Genomic DNA, 13,735 nt, shown 5'->3' with positions numbered 1-13,735 from the left:
AGAAACAAAGATGGAAGGGACCTAACAGAAGCTGAAGAGATCAAGAGAAGGTGGCGAGACTATACAGAAGATCTGTATAGGAAGGATAATAATATTGAGGATAGTTTTGACGGTGTGGTGAATGAATTAGAACCAGACATCCTGAGGAGTGAGGTTGAATGGACCTTAAGACCCGTCGCAAACTCTGTTCCTGCGGGAGCAAACCTTGCTAGCACGTCCCTGACGTCATGAGCCTGCGCCTCTCTCCCCGCCCCTTTCTCCGCCCCTTTCTCTTTGCCAGTGTGGTTTTTCCTTTGCTAGGGCAGCATTGCCCGCATTTCCTCTCAGTTGAATTCTGCCAACTGAGAGAGTATGCTGGCAATGCTGCCCTAGCAAAGGAAAAACCACTCTCGCAAGGAGAAAGAGGCGGAGAAAGGGGCGGGGCGAGAGGCGGAGTCTCATGACGTCAGGGACATGCTAGCAAGGTTTGCTCCCGCAGGAACAGAGTTTGCGACGGGTCTAAGAAGCATTGCTAACAAGGCAGCAGGAGACGACAAGATCCCAGCTGAACTGTTTAAAATCTTAAAAGATGATGCTGTCAAGGTGATGCATGCCGTATGCCAGCAAATATGGAAAACACAAGAATGGCCATCAGACTGGAAAAAATCAACTTACATCCCCATACCAAAAAAAGGAAATGCGAAAGACTGCTCCAACTTCCGTACAGTGGCCCTTATTTCTCATGCTAGTAAGGTAATGCTCAAGATCCTGCAAGGAAGACTCCAGCAATACATGGAGCGAGAGTTGCCAGATGTTCAAGCTGGGTTTAGAACAGGCAGAGGAACGAGAGACCAGATTGCCAATATCCGCTGGATAATGGAGAAAGGCAGGGAATTTCAGAAAAACATCTATTTTTGCTTCATTGACTATTCTAAAGCCTTTGACTGTGTGGATCATAATAAACTGTGGCAAGTTCTTGGTGGGATGGGCATACCAAGCCACCTTGTCTCTCTCCTGAGAAATCTGTACAAGGACCAAGTCACAACAGTAAGAACTGACCACGGAACAACAGACTGGGTCAAGATTGGGAAAGGCGTACGGCAAGGCTGCATACTCTCACCCAACCTTTTTAACTTGTATGCAGAACACATCATGCGATGAGCAGGGCTTGATGAATGCAAAGCTGGGGTGAAAATTGCTGGAAGAAACATTAACCTCAGATATGCAGATGACACCACTCTGATGGCCGAAAGCGAGGAGGAGCTGAGGAGCCTTCTAATCAAGGTGAAAGAAGAAAGCGCAAAAGCTGGGTTGCAGCTAAACATCAAAAAAACCAAGATTATGGCAACAAGAATGATTGATAACTGGGAAATAGAGGGAGAAAACGTGGAGGCCGTGACAGACTTTGTATTTCTAGGTGCAAAGATTACTGCAGATGCAGACTGTGGCCAGGAAATCAGAAGACGCTTACTTCTTGGGAGAAGAGCAATGTCCAATCTCGATAAAATAATAAAGAGTAGAGACATCAGATTGGCAACAAAGATCTGCATAGTCAAAGCCATGGTATTCCCTGTAGTAACCTACAGATGTGAGAACTGGACCTTAGGGAAGGCTGAGCGAAGGAAGATCGATGCTTTTGAGCTGTGGTCTTGGAGGAAAGTTCTGAGAGTGCCTTGGACTGCGAGAAGATCCAACCAGTCCATCCTCCAGGAAATAAAGCCCAACTGCTCATTGGAGGGAAGGATAATAGAGATGAAGTTGAAGTACTTTGGCCACATCATGAGGAGACAGCAAAGCCTGGAGAAGACAATTATGCTGGGGAAAGTGGAAGGCAAAAGGAAGAGGGGCCGACCAAGGACAAGATGGATGGATGGAACCTTGAAGTGACTGGACTGACCTTGAAGGAGATGGGGGTTGTGACGGCTGACAGGGAGCTCTGGCGTGGACTGGTCCATGAGGTCACGAAGAGTCGGAGACGACTGAACGAATGAACAACAACAGCAAACAGGAATTGATCCGCAACTGAACATACTAGAGTGGTTTGGGGAGAATTCACCATGAGTTGTAGGTACTGAGATGTATAGTTCACCTGAAATCTAAGAGCATTCTGAACTCCACCAACGATGGACCTGGAACTAATTTGGCACACAGAACCCCCATGACAAACAAAAAATACTGGAGGTCTTTGGAGGGATTTAGAGGAGCTGTAGTTCACCTACATACAGAATGCACTATGAACCCAAACAATGATGGATCTGGACCAAACTTGGCATGCATACCTGATATGCCCTAATTTGAATACTGGTGGGTTTTGAGGGGAATTGGCCTGGACATTTTTTAGTTGTAGGTACTGGGATTTACAGTTCACCTGCAATCAATGAGCACTCTGAACTCCACCAAAGTTGGATTTGGACCAAACGTGGCACACAGAGCCCCCATGACCAGCAAAAAATACTGGAAGAAAATTCACCTTGATTTGAAGGAGTTGTAGGGTTAGGGTTAGGGTACTGTGAACCTAAACACTGATGGTTCTGGACCAAACTTGGCAAATATACCTGATATGCCGAAATTTGATTACTGGAGAGTTTTCTGGGGAACTGACCTTCCTTTCTGGGAGTTGTAGTTCACCCACAACCAGGAAAACTGTGACCTCCACTGATGATGGACCTGGACTAAACTTGGCACACAGAACCCCCATGACTAACTCAACCTACTGGAGGAGTTTGAGGGGTCTGACTAACCATAGTGGGAGTTGTAGCTTCCCTGCAGCCAGAGAGCACACTGAACCCCACCAATGATGCATCCAGAGCAAACTTGCCCAACATAACAAACTTTAAGTACTGATGGAATTTCTCAGGGTTAACTTAGCATGATGTCAGTTGTAGTTAATCCACAACCATATTCATGATGTACAATAAAAAAATTGACTTTTTCAAATAATCCCAGCAATGGTGAGCACCCAAGCTAGTAATTATATAATTTGGAAAGATTAGCACTTTCTGAAAGGTATACCTGGATGTTTCGAGATGTAAATGTTTACATATAAATGGACACAAAACTTTAGATATTCTGGTAGCATTTTCTTACAAAGCATAATGAGCTAAATAAAGTACCACTGTGCTAATTGATAGTTGAAATACTTTGGCCACATCATGAGGAGACAGGAAAACCTAGAGAAGACAATTATGCTGGGGAAAGTAGAAGGAAAAAGGAAGAGGGGCCGACCAAGGGCAAGATGGATGGATGGCATCCTTGAAGTGACTGGGGGTGGTAACAGCCGACAGGGAGCTCTGGCGTGGGCTGGTCCATGAGGTCACGATGAGTCGGAGACGACTGAACAACAAATGCTAATTTATAATTAGACATTGTTCTGTCTGCAACCTCTGCATGACAGGTAAGGATTCAATAAATCCAGCCATATATTCTCATAAATGTTTCTATAACTGTAACAGAAAGAGAGAATATATACGGTATCATTGCATATCTTTGTATGGTATGATCACCAGAGGCAGTTGATCTCTCAATGTATTGTCGAAGGCTTTCATGGCTGGAATCACTGGGTTGTTGTAGGGTTTTTTGGGCTATATGGCCATGTTCTAGAGGCATTCTTTCCTGGACACAGAAATGCTGGACCACTCTAACAACCAACATGCCAGACAGATAAGCCATTGAAATCCACAAGCATGCGGACAATTTCGATAGAAAGGAGGAAACCATGAAAATGAACAAAGTCTGACTACCTGTATTAAAAAAAAACTCTTAAATTACAACAGCAAAACAACAGAAAGGAAACAAACAGGGACATCTAATCACCTCTCAACAAAAGATTGCCCCAGGCACTGCCAGGCCATCAAATGCTAATCAAGGTGGTCAGTTGAAACATTCACACCTAGCTCCAACAGACAAGAGTTCTTTGTACCACCCTGGTCATTCCACAGATATATAAACCCATTTTGCTAGTTCCAAAAGACCTCACTACCTCTGAGGATGGTTGCCATAGATGCAGATGAAATGTCAGGAGAGAATATTTTGAAACAGGAGATAGAATGAATGGAGCACTTTACCTCTATCACTAGCAGTTACAAAACCACCTTTTAAACATGTGAAGTAGTTTAATATCTTTAGCCCTTTAAAATTACTTATTACTTACACTGTTTCAAATGTGTTCTACTGTTTTTATTGCATGCTGTCCTGAGATCTCTAGACAGAAGGCAGGATATAAATATTTAAACAAATAAATAAATCAACATTCCTGACTGCAAAACTGCTCCCAGAGGCAGATGCTTCACTCTGTTTAATAGCGCAACTGGCACACTGTTTCTGACAATCCTCCATCTAAAATTCTTCAGCTTCCTTATTCTTATTCATTAAGAATAAGAATAAGAATAATGGGAACACTTTGAGAAACTGCCTTTCTTGGTAAACACTAAAGTTCCATTCATAATTCTCTCTGGAATAATACTCACTTTACACAATACTCCATGCTTTCTTTCACACTCTGCGTTCCTGACATTTCACTGTAAGTCTCCTCATTTTCTTCCGCATCTTCATCATCAATGCTTTGTACGTCTAGTTTTGGAAATGTGCATTCTCCATTTAGTGCACAGAATCATTTTTCAGCAAAGATACACTTTGGTCTACATTCAGGTTTGTTAGCGAGTCTATTGATGGAGAACCAAAGGTCTGTCTGAATTTTGTTCTGAGTTTCCACCTATCACTGTTGCCCTTAAGACATTCCCAATACTTTCTTTGTGTCCTCGTCGAATAAAATAATATTTGTGATTTTCTTCTTCTTTATTTGTTCTTTCCTGAATTTTAATTCTAGAAAAAAGACCCAAAAAATTCAAATTTCAACACAGTTTATGAGATCATTCACAAATGAATCAGAAACATATCTGGGGGGAGGAGTTAGCAGCCAGGACCTCTCTCGATCCTCAGTCCTTGGAGCTTGGCAAAGAGGAGCTTAGTGAATAGGAAGGGCCAAGAGGGGTATTTTGCATAAGTATGGTGTGACAGACAGAACAAATCACGTGACAAACTCAAGGTCTGTGGACCATATACAGCCAGCCACATTATTTTATGTGGCCCTCCAGATGGTGGACTGCAACTCCTTTATTCCTCATCAGGTGACATCCTCATCAGGAGCTGATGGGAACTGTGATTAAGTAACATCTGGAAAGCTATATTTGGTCTGTTTAGTCAGGAAAGTGGGATTTAAATTTAGATATAAGGCTTGTGGACAGGATGTGTGACTTTAAAAATCCCTTTAACCTTAGCGCCACAAATACTGTTAGGCTGCAATTCCCATTATCCCTAGTGTACATGGTGGACAATAAAAATGATGTGCGTTGTTGTTCAATAACATCTGGGGGCCAAAACTGGGTAAATACTAAAGAGCTCCGACTAAGGTAAAAGTAAAGGTTTCCTCCGACTAAGGTAAAGGTAAAGGACATTAAGTCCAGTCGAGTCCGACTCTGGGAGGTGGTGCTCATCTCCATTTCTAAGCCACAGAGCCGGAGTTGTCCGTAGACACCTCCAAGGTCATGTGGCCAGCATGACTGCATGGAGCGCCGTTACCTTCCCACCGGAGCGGTACCTATTAATCTACTCACATTTGCATGTTTTTAAACTGCTAGGTTGGTGGAAGCTGGGACTAACAGCAGGAGCTCACCCTGCTCCCCGGATTTGAACCTCCAACTTTCTGGTCAGCAAGTTTAGTATCTCAACGGTTTAACCTTCTACACCACCAGGAGGCCACCAGCTTCAACTAATATGTAAAAAAAATTACAGTTGGCCCTGTGTCCATGGATTCTCCATCCATGGATTCAACAGCTTTTTGAAATTGACCATAAGACGGATGTGGCCTTCCATGAAAATGGGGTTGACACCCTCCTACACACACATAATTTATGCTTGTGTCTGTTAGAGTTAAATATGCCCAGCTCCAGAAAATCTTTTGGGAATTTGTTGGGTAGAGCTTGTTTTATTTCTTTGGGTGAGATGAAAGGAAGCTTGTTTGCTTGCTTGTGTGCTCAATTAGGGTTCTGTTGTTCTATTGCGTTTTGGGGGGGGGAGGGGGCTTGTATCTATTTGGTTAAAGTTGACTGTTTATGTGAGCTGAATGAAGGCATACTTGCGTGCTCCTTAGTGTTCTATTTTTCCATTGTGTCCTCTGCCTGAGAACATCATCTCAGGGGGATGGAGCATTTGTCAATTCAGGGATGTATGAATTAGTAGAGCAAAGCTCTCCAAACATGTCCTCTAGGTGACTCACTTTTTAGGCATGCATTCTTTCACGACGCGGTTTTACTCACAACTGCAGAGAATAAACCAACCTCTTATAAGAAATTCTGGCATATGCAAAAATTTATATTAACAAAATGTATAGGGGAACAACATATCTCATGAAAAAACTTTCATTTATATTTTTGAAAATCTATGATTTATTACTTATTTCACAGACTCAGAATTTTCTCGTTAGGTTCACATGACAGGCCTACACACTGTAGCTAACGTGTCACAATACACAGTTTGAAAAGCTCTGTAATAGTACCAAAAGCAGAAGGGTGATTAAGAAATAAAATCCTTCAGATAGTAAGGGGCCCATAGATTAATAATTCTGTTTGTTACTTGTGTGTGTGTGTTTTCTCTTTATGTTCTGTTATGCTTTAGTTGTATTGTTGTAGTAGTAGCAGGTATAATTTAGTTGTGTAGTTTTTTAAAAAGAGAGATATATAGGTTCCTTACCTGTAACTGTATTTCTTCTGTAAAATTTGTACCTAAGGCTTTCCTTCGCGCATGCACAGCAATCCGGAACATTCTGGAGCTTTAAAGAATTTTTAAATGATTATTTTAGAGATATAAAAGCTCTGCCCATCTCCCCGCCCCCTGGTATATCCACCACAGCATGTGGCTTAGAGCCAGTTCCCCAGCGCTAAACAGCAGCTAGGTAGAGGCATAACAGTGGGGAGGACGGGCGGGCTGTGCGCATTTCACAGATGGACACTCTAAGAAATACGGTTACAGGTAAGCAACCTATATTTATTCTTCGTGTCCTCTGTGAAATGCGCACCTATGGGTGAATAGCAAGCTACTAACCTGGAGGTGGGTCATGCCACGCAGGAAAAAAGTACTGCTCTGCCGAAAGTGGCATCCTTCTTTGCTTTTATATCCAACTTGTAGTGAGAGGCAAATGTGGAGGGTGTAGACCACGTAACTGCTCTACAGATCTGGTCCAGAGGAACTCCCCGCAAGAGAGCTTGGGAGGTAGAGACTGATCGAGTTGAGTGGGCCACCAGGTGGGATGGTGGCTCTTTCCCTGCCAAATGGTAGGCTAGGCAGACCATCGAAACAATCCAGGAGGCCTATTTTAGTTTTGATAAACAGTTTTATTTACAGACATTCGGAATCGCTATGGGCAGCCCACTCGCACCCGCTATAGCCAACTTATTCGTCGCAGACTTAGAAAGTAAATTCATTTTCAATACTAGTAAGAATCCATTTTCTTCAGATATCCTTTATTTTGGAAGATATCTAAATGATATTTTTATAGTAGTGAGATCACAACCAGTAGCGGACCTATTTTGCAGCTGGATCAATACACTACATAAACACATGAAATTTACACATCACTGTAGCCCTACTAATATTAACTTTTTGGACATCATGGTTTTCAAAAATGGCCAGAAACTATTAGTTAAAAATTATAGCAAACCTACAGATAAGAATTCTATTTTACATTTTTCCAGCTTTCATCACTTTTCTCTTAAATCTAATTTACCATTTTCTCAGTTTTTAAGACTGAAACGTAATTCTAGCACACAAAAGGATTTTGAATCTACAGCAGGTATCCTGAAGAAACAACTCAGAAAGAGAGGATATCCTAATAAGATACTCAACACAGCCATGAGTAAGGCGAACTCCATCAACAGAGGGGAGTTACTACGGGAACGCCCTAGAAAACATAATAACCGCATAATATGGCCTTTGACACTCACACAATATTCATCTAAAATCACTAAAATTATTTCAAAACATTGGCATTTACTACAGGACATTCCTGGATGCAAAGACAAACCTATAATTGCACACAAAAGATCCAGAAATTTAAGGGACCTTTTGATCCATTCTGAATATAACTCCCCTACTACATCCCACAATCTTACCACTAGGGGTCACACTAGCTGTGGACACTGTAACTGTTGTCAACAATCACTCAAGATTAAAATATACTCTCATCCAACACTTAACAATCAAGATTACCTTGCAACATTTAACAACATGTTCCACTGATAATGTAATTTACCTATTAGAATGCTCCTGCAAGCTTTTATATGTTGGAATGACTACTAGACCCCTTAAAACCAGGATAAATTAACATCGTTCACGCATAAGGAATGGGTCCACTGACTCTTCACTATATGTACATTTCAATGAAAAAGCTCATACACACCATAGCTTTAAATTTTGCGCTTTAGAAAAAATATTACCCAGACCTAATGCAGATGTAAAAAAACTCCTTCTACAAAGAGAATCTTTTTGGATCTTTAAACTACAAACACTGGTTCCACAAAGACTAAATGATAAAATTGAATACACTTGTTTCTTGTGAAATGTAGTTCTACTTAAGAGGTAGCCTAGGGATGACTCATTGCTCGTTATAGAACTCCTCCAGAACAGAGCCTGTACTATTGAAGAGAGTGTAAAGAGAGTGTAAGTAGAGTAGCGTGTTTCTTTACTGTTATTATAGAATGTTTCACTAGAAATGTGAATTGGGGAGTTTCATGTATCTATTGTGTATGTTATTTTTACTCCTTTATTTAGTGCATTATATATATGTGATAACATCCTGAAGAAGATAATTTTTCGAAACAAGGAGAACATACCGGGAGACCTTGTAGAAATTGTGTTACCTAAGGAAGACTCTGCTGCATAAGAAGTACTCCTTAAAAGACTGTGTTGCTAAAAGAAGAATTTTTTTGAGGATAAAGACAGAGACTGTTGAATTCCTGCACTGAAATCTACTCCAGGAAAGGATGGACTTTATTGTCTCTAGTCTACTATTCATATTCATTACTTTATGTTGATAAGATAACCTACATTTATTTATAATGTGCTGATAACATTACTGTTGAATGCTATAAATGCTATAAAGTCTAGACAATTTACTCCATTAGAAAACATATTATCCTGATTTATATTATTTTCTTGAGTGTCTTATAAAATACACATACATACATTCTTGTTTCTAAAGTGTTGTTTTGTCCCAGGAATGCACCATTCCCAGATGCGTGTTGAGATTGAAAGCAGTGTTTGTGATTGTGTTCCCCCGTTTGTTGGTATAATATTTAAATGCAGTGTTGTCTGTCACTATTTGGACCATGCGGTTGGATATGATGCAGATGAAGGCCCGAGGGGCTTTCTCTACTGCCATCATCTCAAGTGCATTGATGTGGAAGCGTTGGTCTTGTGGGGACCAATGTCCGCTGATCTTGAATCCCTTGAGGTGTGCTCCCCAGCCTGAGTTGGGGCATCTGTTGTGAGGGACATAGAAGGGCGGGGTTGGCTGAATGGCACCCCCAAACGAACATTGTGTGCTTTTGTCCACCATGCTATGACTGCCATACATTTTGTGAACACTCTGGGTGCCGTGCATAACCCAAACGGGAGTGAGTTGAAAGTTATAAGTTGCTTACCTGTAACTGTAGTTTCCTGAGTAGTCACTTGTGAATTCGTACACTTGGTATCTCTGCGCATGCACAGTGCAACTTACAGAACCTTTTAGAAAGTAAAAATAACATTTTAGCCCTCAGCTAGGCCCGCCCATCCCCCCCCCAAGTATATATAGCCCATGGGTGGGGCTAGCCATCAGTTCTCTTCAGCCGCAAAGCAGCTAGAAGTCGTGGCATGATACTCGAGGGGAGGACGGGCGGGTGTGTACAAATTCACAGGTGACTACTCAGGAAACTACAGTTACAGGTAAGCAACTTATAATTTCCTGTCGTAGTCACTGTGAATCGTACACTTGGTAGAATAGCGATTTGCCAACCACGGCTGGCGGAAATCGTGCCACCGCCAAGGAAAGCACCGCCCTACCAAACTCCATATTTTTATCGGCAACTGTATCCACCTTATAATGGGACACAAATATCAAAGGGGATGACCAAACAGCCGCCCGACAGATAGCCTCAATCGGCACTTCCTTTAGGAAGGCCGTAGATTTAGCCATTGACCTAGTGGAGTGGCCCCTGACCTGTGACGGCAACTCCTTGCCTACTAAGCAATAACACAAACGGATAACAGAAACTATCCAGGAAGAAAACCTCTGACGACAACGGAAGACCTAACAAATCTTTGCGATATTTAATAAACAATCTAGACGTCTTCCTAATATGTGTCATCCTATCCACATAAAAAGCAAGCTCTCTGCGCACATCAAGTAAATGCAGAGATCGCTCCATGGGTGTAGTCGGATTCTGGTAGAAACCTGGTAGTATTAGCTCCTGAGACATGTGGAATCGTGTCGAGACTTTGGGCAGAAAGGCCACATCAGTCCGCAAGACCGCTCTATCCCTGTGGAATTTGAGGTAGGGAGGATCTACCCGTAAAGCACGGAGCTCACTCGACCATCTAGCTGATGTAATCGCCAGAAGGAAAGCAGTCTTCCATGGCAAAAAAGAAAGGTCAACGCTTGACAGGGGCTCAAACGGAGGTTTAGCAAGACAAGACAACACAGCTTCCAAGCTCCATGCTGGAGCAATCGGGTCTACCGATGGTCTGATATTGGCAAAGCCTCTTAAGAATGTTCTAACCCAGGGGTCCACAAACTTTTTAAAAAGAGGGCCAGGTCACAGTCCCTCAAACTGTTGGAGGACCGGATTATAATTTGAAAAATAAAATATGAATTCCTGTGCACGCTGCACATATTTTATTTAAAAAAAACCCTTAAAAACAATACAATAATTAAAATGAGGAACAATGTTAAAAAAATATAAACTTATTAGTATTTCAATGGGAAATGTGGGCCTGCTTTTGGCTGATGAGATAGGATTGTTGTTGTTGTCATGTGTTTTCAAGTCGTTTCAGACTTAGGTTGACCCTGAGCAAGGGCCGGGTAAATGACCGTGGAGGGCCGCATCCGGCCCCCGGGCCTTAGTTTGAGGACCCCTTGTAAAGAAGCGTTAATCCCACCGCTTGTCAACAGAAATGTAAAGAAGCAGCGCTAATCTCACTAGAATGCCACCAAAAATTATGTGAGGAAGTATTAATCTTCTTTAATGCTACCAATATTCTGTGAGGAACCTTCCTTTAAATATCAATTAAGCTGCCACCAATATGTTTAGAGACGCTGGATTATGTCTCTGTTTATCTTTAGTTGTGTTGTGAGGTGAGTTTGGTAGTGTGGAATGCACCAAGCATAAAAGCAATGAAGGAGGCAGGTTTGAAATACAAAGAGAACAAGATTTATTGTTAACAGAACGTAATTGTTGCAGTTTTGAGAATTTGAACTTGGCACAAGGCTTGATGTTACAAAATGGCTGGTTTGAGATACATGCTTCTGATGATACAATTCTACAAACTTCTTCTTTAGTGAAGTGCTTATACTACTTCAGAGTTCCCTAATGTGAATGTCCACACTGTTTGCCCTATACTCGGAACAAACCACTGATCACCAGTCTTTCCTTACTGGCAATCCTGAAAACCCCCTCTGTTAGATTCTTTTAACCTAAGCAATCTAACAAGGTAACACCTTCAGCTCTCTTGCTGAAGAAATATTCACAAAATCTAGGAACTACTGAATTCTCACAGCTTCCCAACAGAGCCCTAACTGGCTATCCTCTTCCCCGGGTCTCTTCCACCGGACTGAACTACTTTTCCCAGAGTCCTTTCTTGACTCTGCTATTTCCCAGAGCCCTTAACTGGCTCTGCTCTTTTCCGGGTCTCCTCCACCGGACTGGAGCTTAACTGCCACTTTCAAACCTTTTACTCCTTTAGCTCCGCCCACCTCCTCTGCTGCCTTGTCTTGTCACCATGGCAACCTATCCCTCACAGCTAGGCCATGGCAACTAATGTAAACCACAAATACAGTTTTAAACACATTATAAATAACACTTTATAATAAACACATCTTTACACCCCTGTTCTAACCAATGGTTCGGTAAAGCACGATGGTAAACCCGACTTTCATCTAAACCATGAAATGGCAGCTAAGTAACATTTCAAAGAAGAGTGAGATAAACCGGAGTCCACTAGGGACACAAAAAATCCAACACAACAGATATTGGAGCGGTAACTGGATCAAAACCCTTGGAACAAACAAAGGAACTAAATCTAGACCATTTATACATGTAAAAACATTTTGTAGAGGGTCTGTGTGCCACCTCAATAATTGTCAATACGGAAGAGGACAGCGTGTCAAACGGAACTAGGGAGATATTCTGATTCTCCACGCTGTGAGTTTCAGCTTGTGGACCTCTGGGTACAGAACTTGGTCGTCCTGTGACGTCAGAAGGTCTACTCTGTCCGGGAGACGAAAGAACACCCCCTTCGCCATTTGGTGCAAGGGGGAGAACCACGGCTGTCGAGGCCACCAGGGGGTTATCAAAATACACCGAACGCTTTCTCGTTGGATCTTGCTGACCACTCTCAACAGGAGAGGAAATGGAGGGAAGGCGTAAGAGGGGCAAGCCAACCAATCCTGCAGGAAAGCGTCCCCCAGGCAACCTATCTCGGTCGAAGCCTGAGTGCGAGCGCAAAATAGAGCGCATTTCGAGTTGGCCCGAGTCGCAAACAGGTCCACCTCTGGAGTGCCCCATGCCCAAAAGAGTCTCATAGTCTCCCATTTGTTGAGCGACCACTCGTGGTGCATCAACAGGCTCCTGCTGAGTGAGTCTGCCAACAGATTCTGTTCTCCCGGGAGGTGCATTACTAGAAGATGCACACTCCGTTCCAGACACCAATCCCAAATCTGAATCAGAAGGATTGTCTGTGATAGGGTTGAACATTGAAACAAACCATGACTGGAGGGGTCGCATGCGTAGCCTGGCATAAGGCATAACAGCAGTGGTGGAGGCCATATGTCCCAAAAGGACCTGCACCTGCCTGGCTGTCACAAAAGGAGAGTGCATGGCGTGCAGCACAAGTTCCCTCAGGTTGGCAAAACGGTCTGCTGGAAGGAAGGCTCTCTGAGCGACCGAGTCCAACATGGCGCTGATGAAATCGATCCGCTGGGAGGGGACAGGGACAACTTGTCAAGGTTGACGACGAGGCCGAGAAACTGGAGAAAGGACAGAACACAAGAGATTTGGGTTTAAAGCTGGTCCCGTGATCTCGAAATGATCAGCCAGTCGTCAATGTAAGGATACACCGTTACCCCCATGTGCATAAGTATGCAGCTACCACTGACATACACTTCATGAAGACCCTATGGGCCGTGGACCCTATGGGCCTCCCAAAAGGGAGGACGTTAAAACAGTATGCCTGATCCCCCACCATAAAGGCGAGGAATCTGCGATGATAATGGGCAATGGATGAATGAAAATATGCGTCCTTCAAGTCGATGGTGGCAAACCATGCATTCTTAAATAACAAAGGTAAAATGGAAGGAAGAGTAACCATTCTGAATTTTTTTGGTCGGATATGTTTGTTGAGGTGTCTGAGGTCGAGGATGGGACGTAGCCCACCTCCGTGTTTGGCGACCAGAAAATAGCGAGAGAGAAAACAGTAAGGAAACATAGAAGGGTCCAAAGGGGATATT

At 42.8% G+C, this 13,735-nt stretch overlaps 1 pseudogene; it reads right to left on the bottom strand.

Annotated features, from left to right (window-relative positions):
• The window catches only part of LOC137095617 (sorting nexin-29-like), a 177,057-nt pseudogene that overhangs the window by 147,182 nt on the left and 16,140 nt on the right, over nt 1-13,735 (bottom strand).

This window comes from Anolis sagrei, chromosome Y, assembly GCF_037176765.1.
Source record: "Anolis sagrei isolate rAnoSag1 chromosome Y, rAnoSag1.mat, whole genome shotgun sequence".
NCBI lineage: Eukaryota > Metazoa > Chordata > Lepidosauria > Squamata > Dactyloidae > Anolis > Anolis sagrei.
Note: the sequence above shows the minus strand (reverse complement) of the source record. Positions and strands in the feature narration are given on the sequence as shown.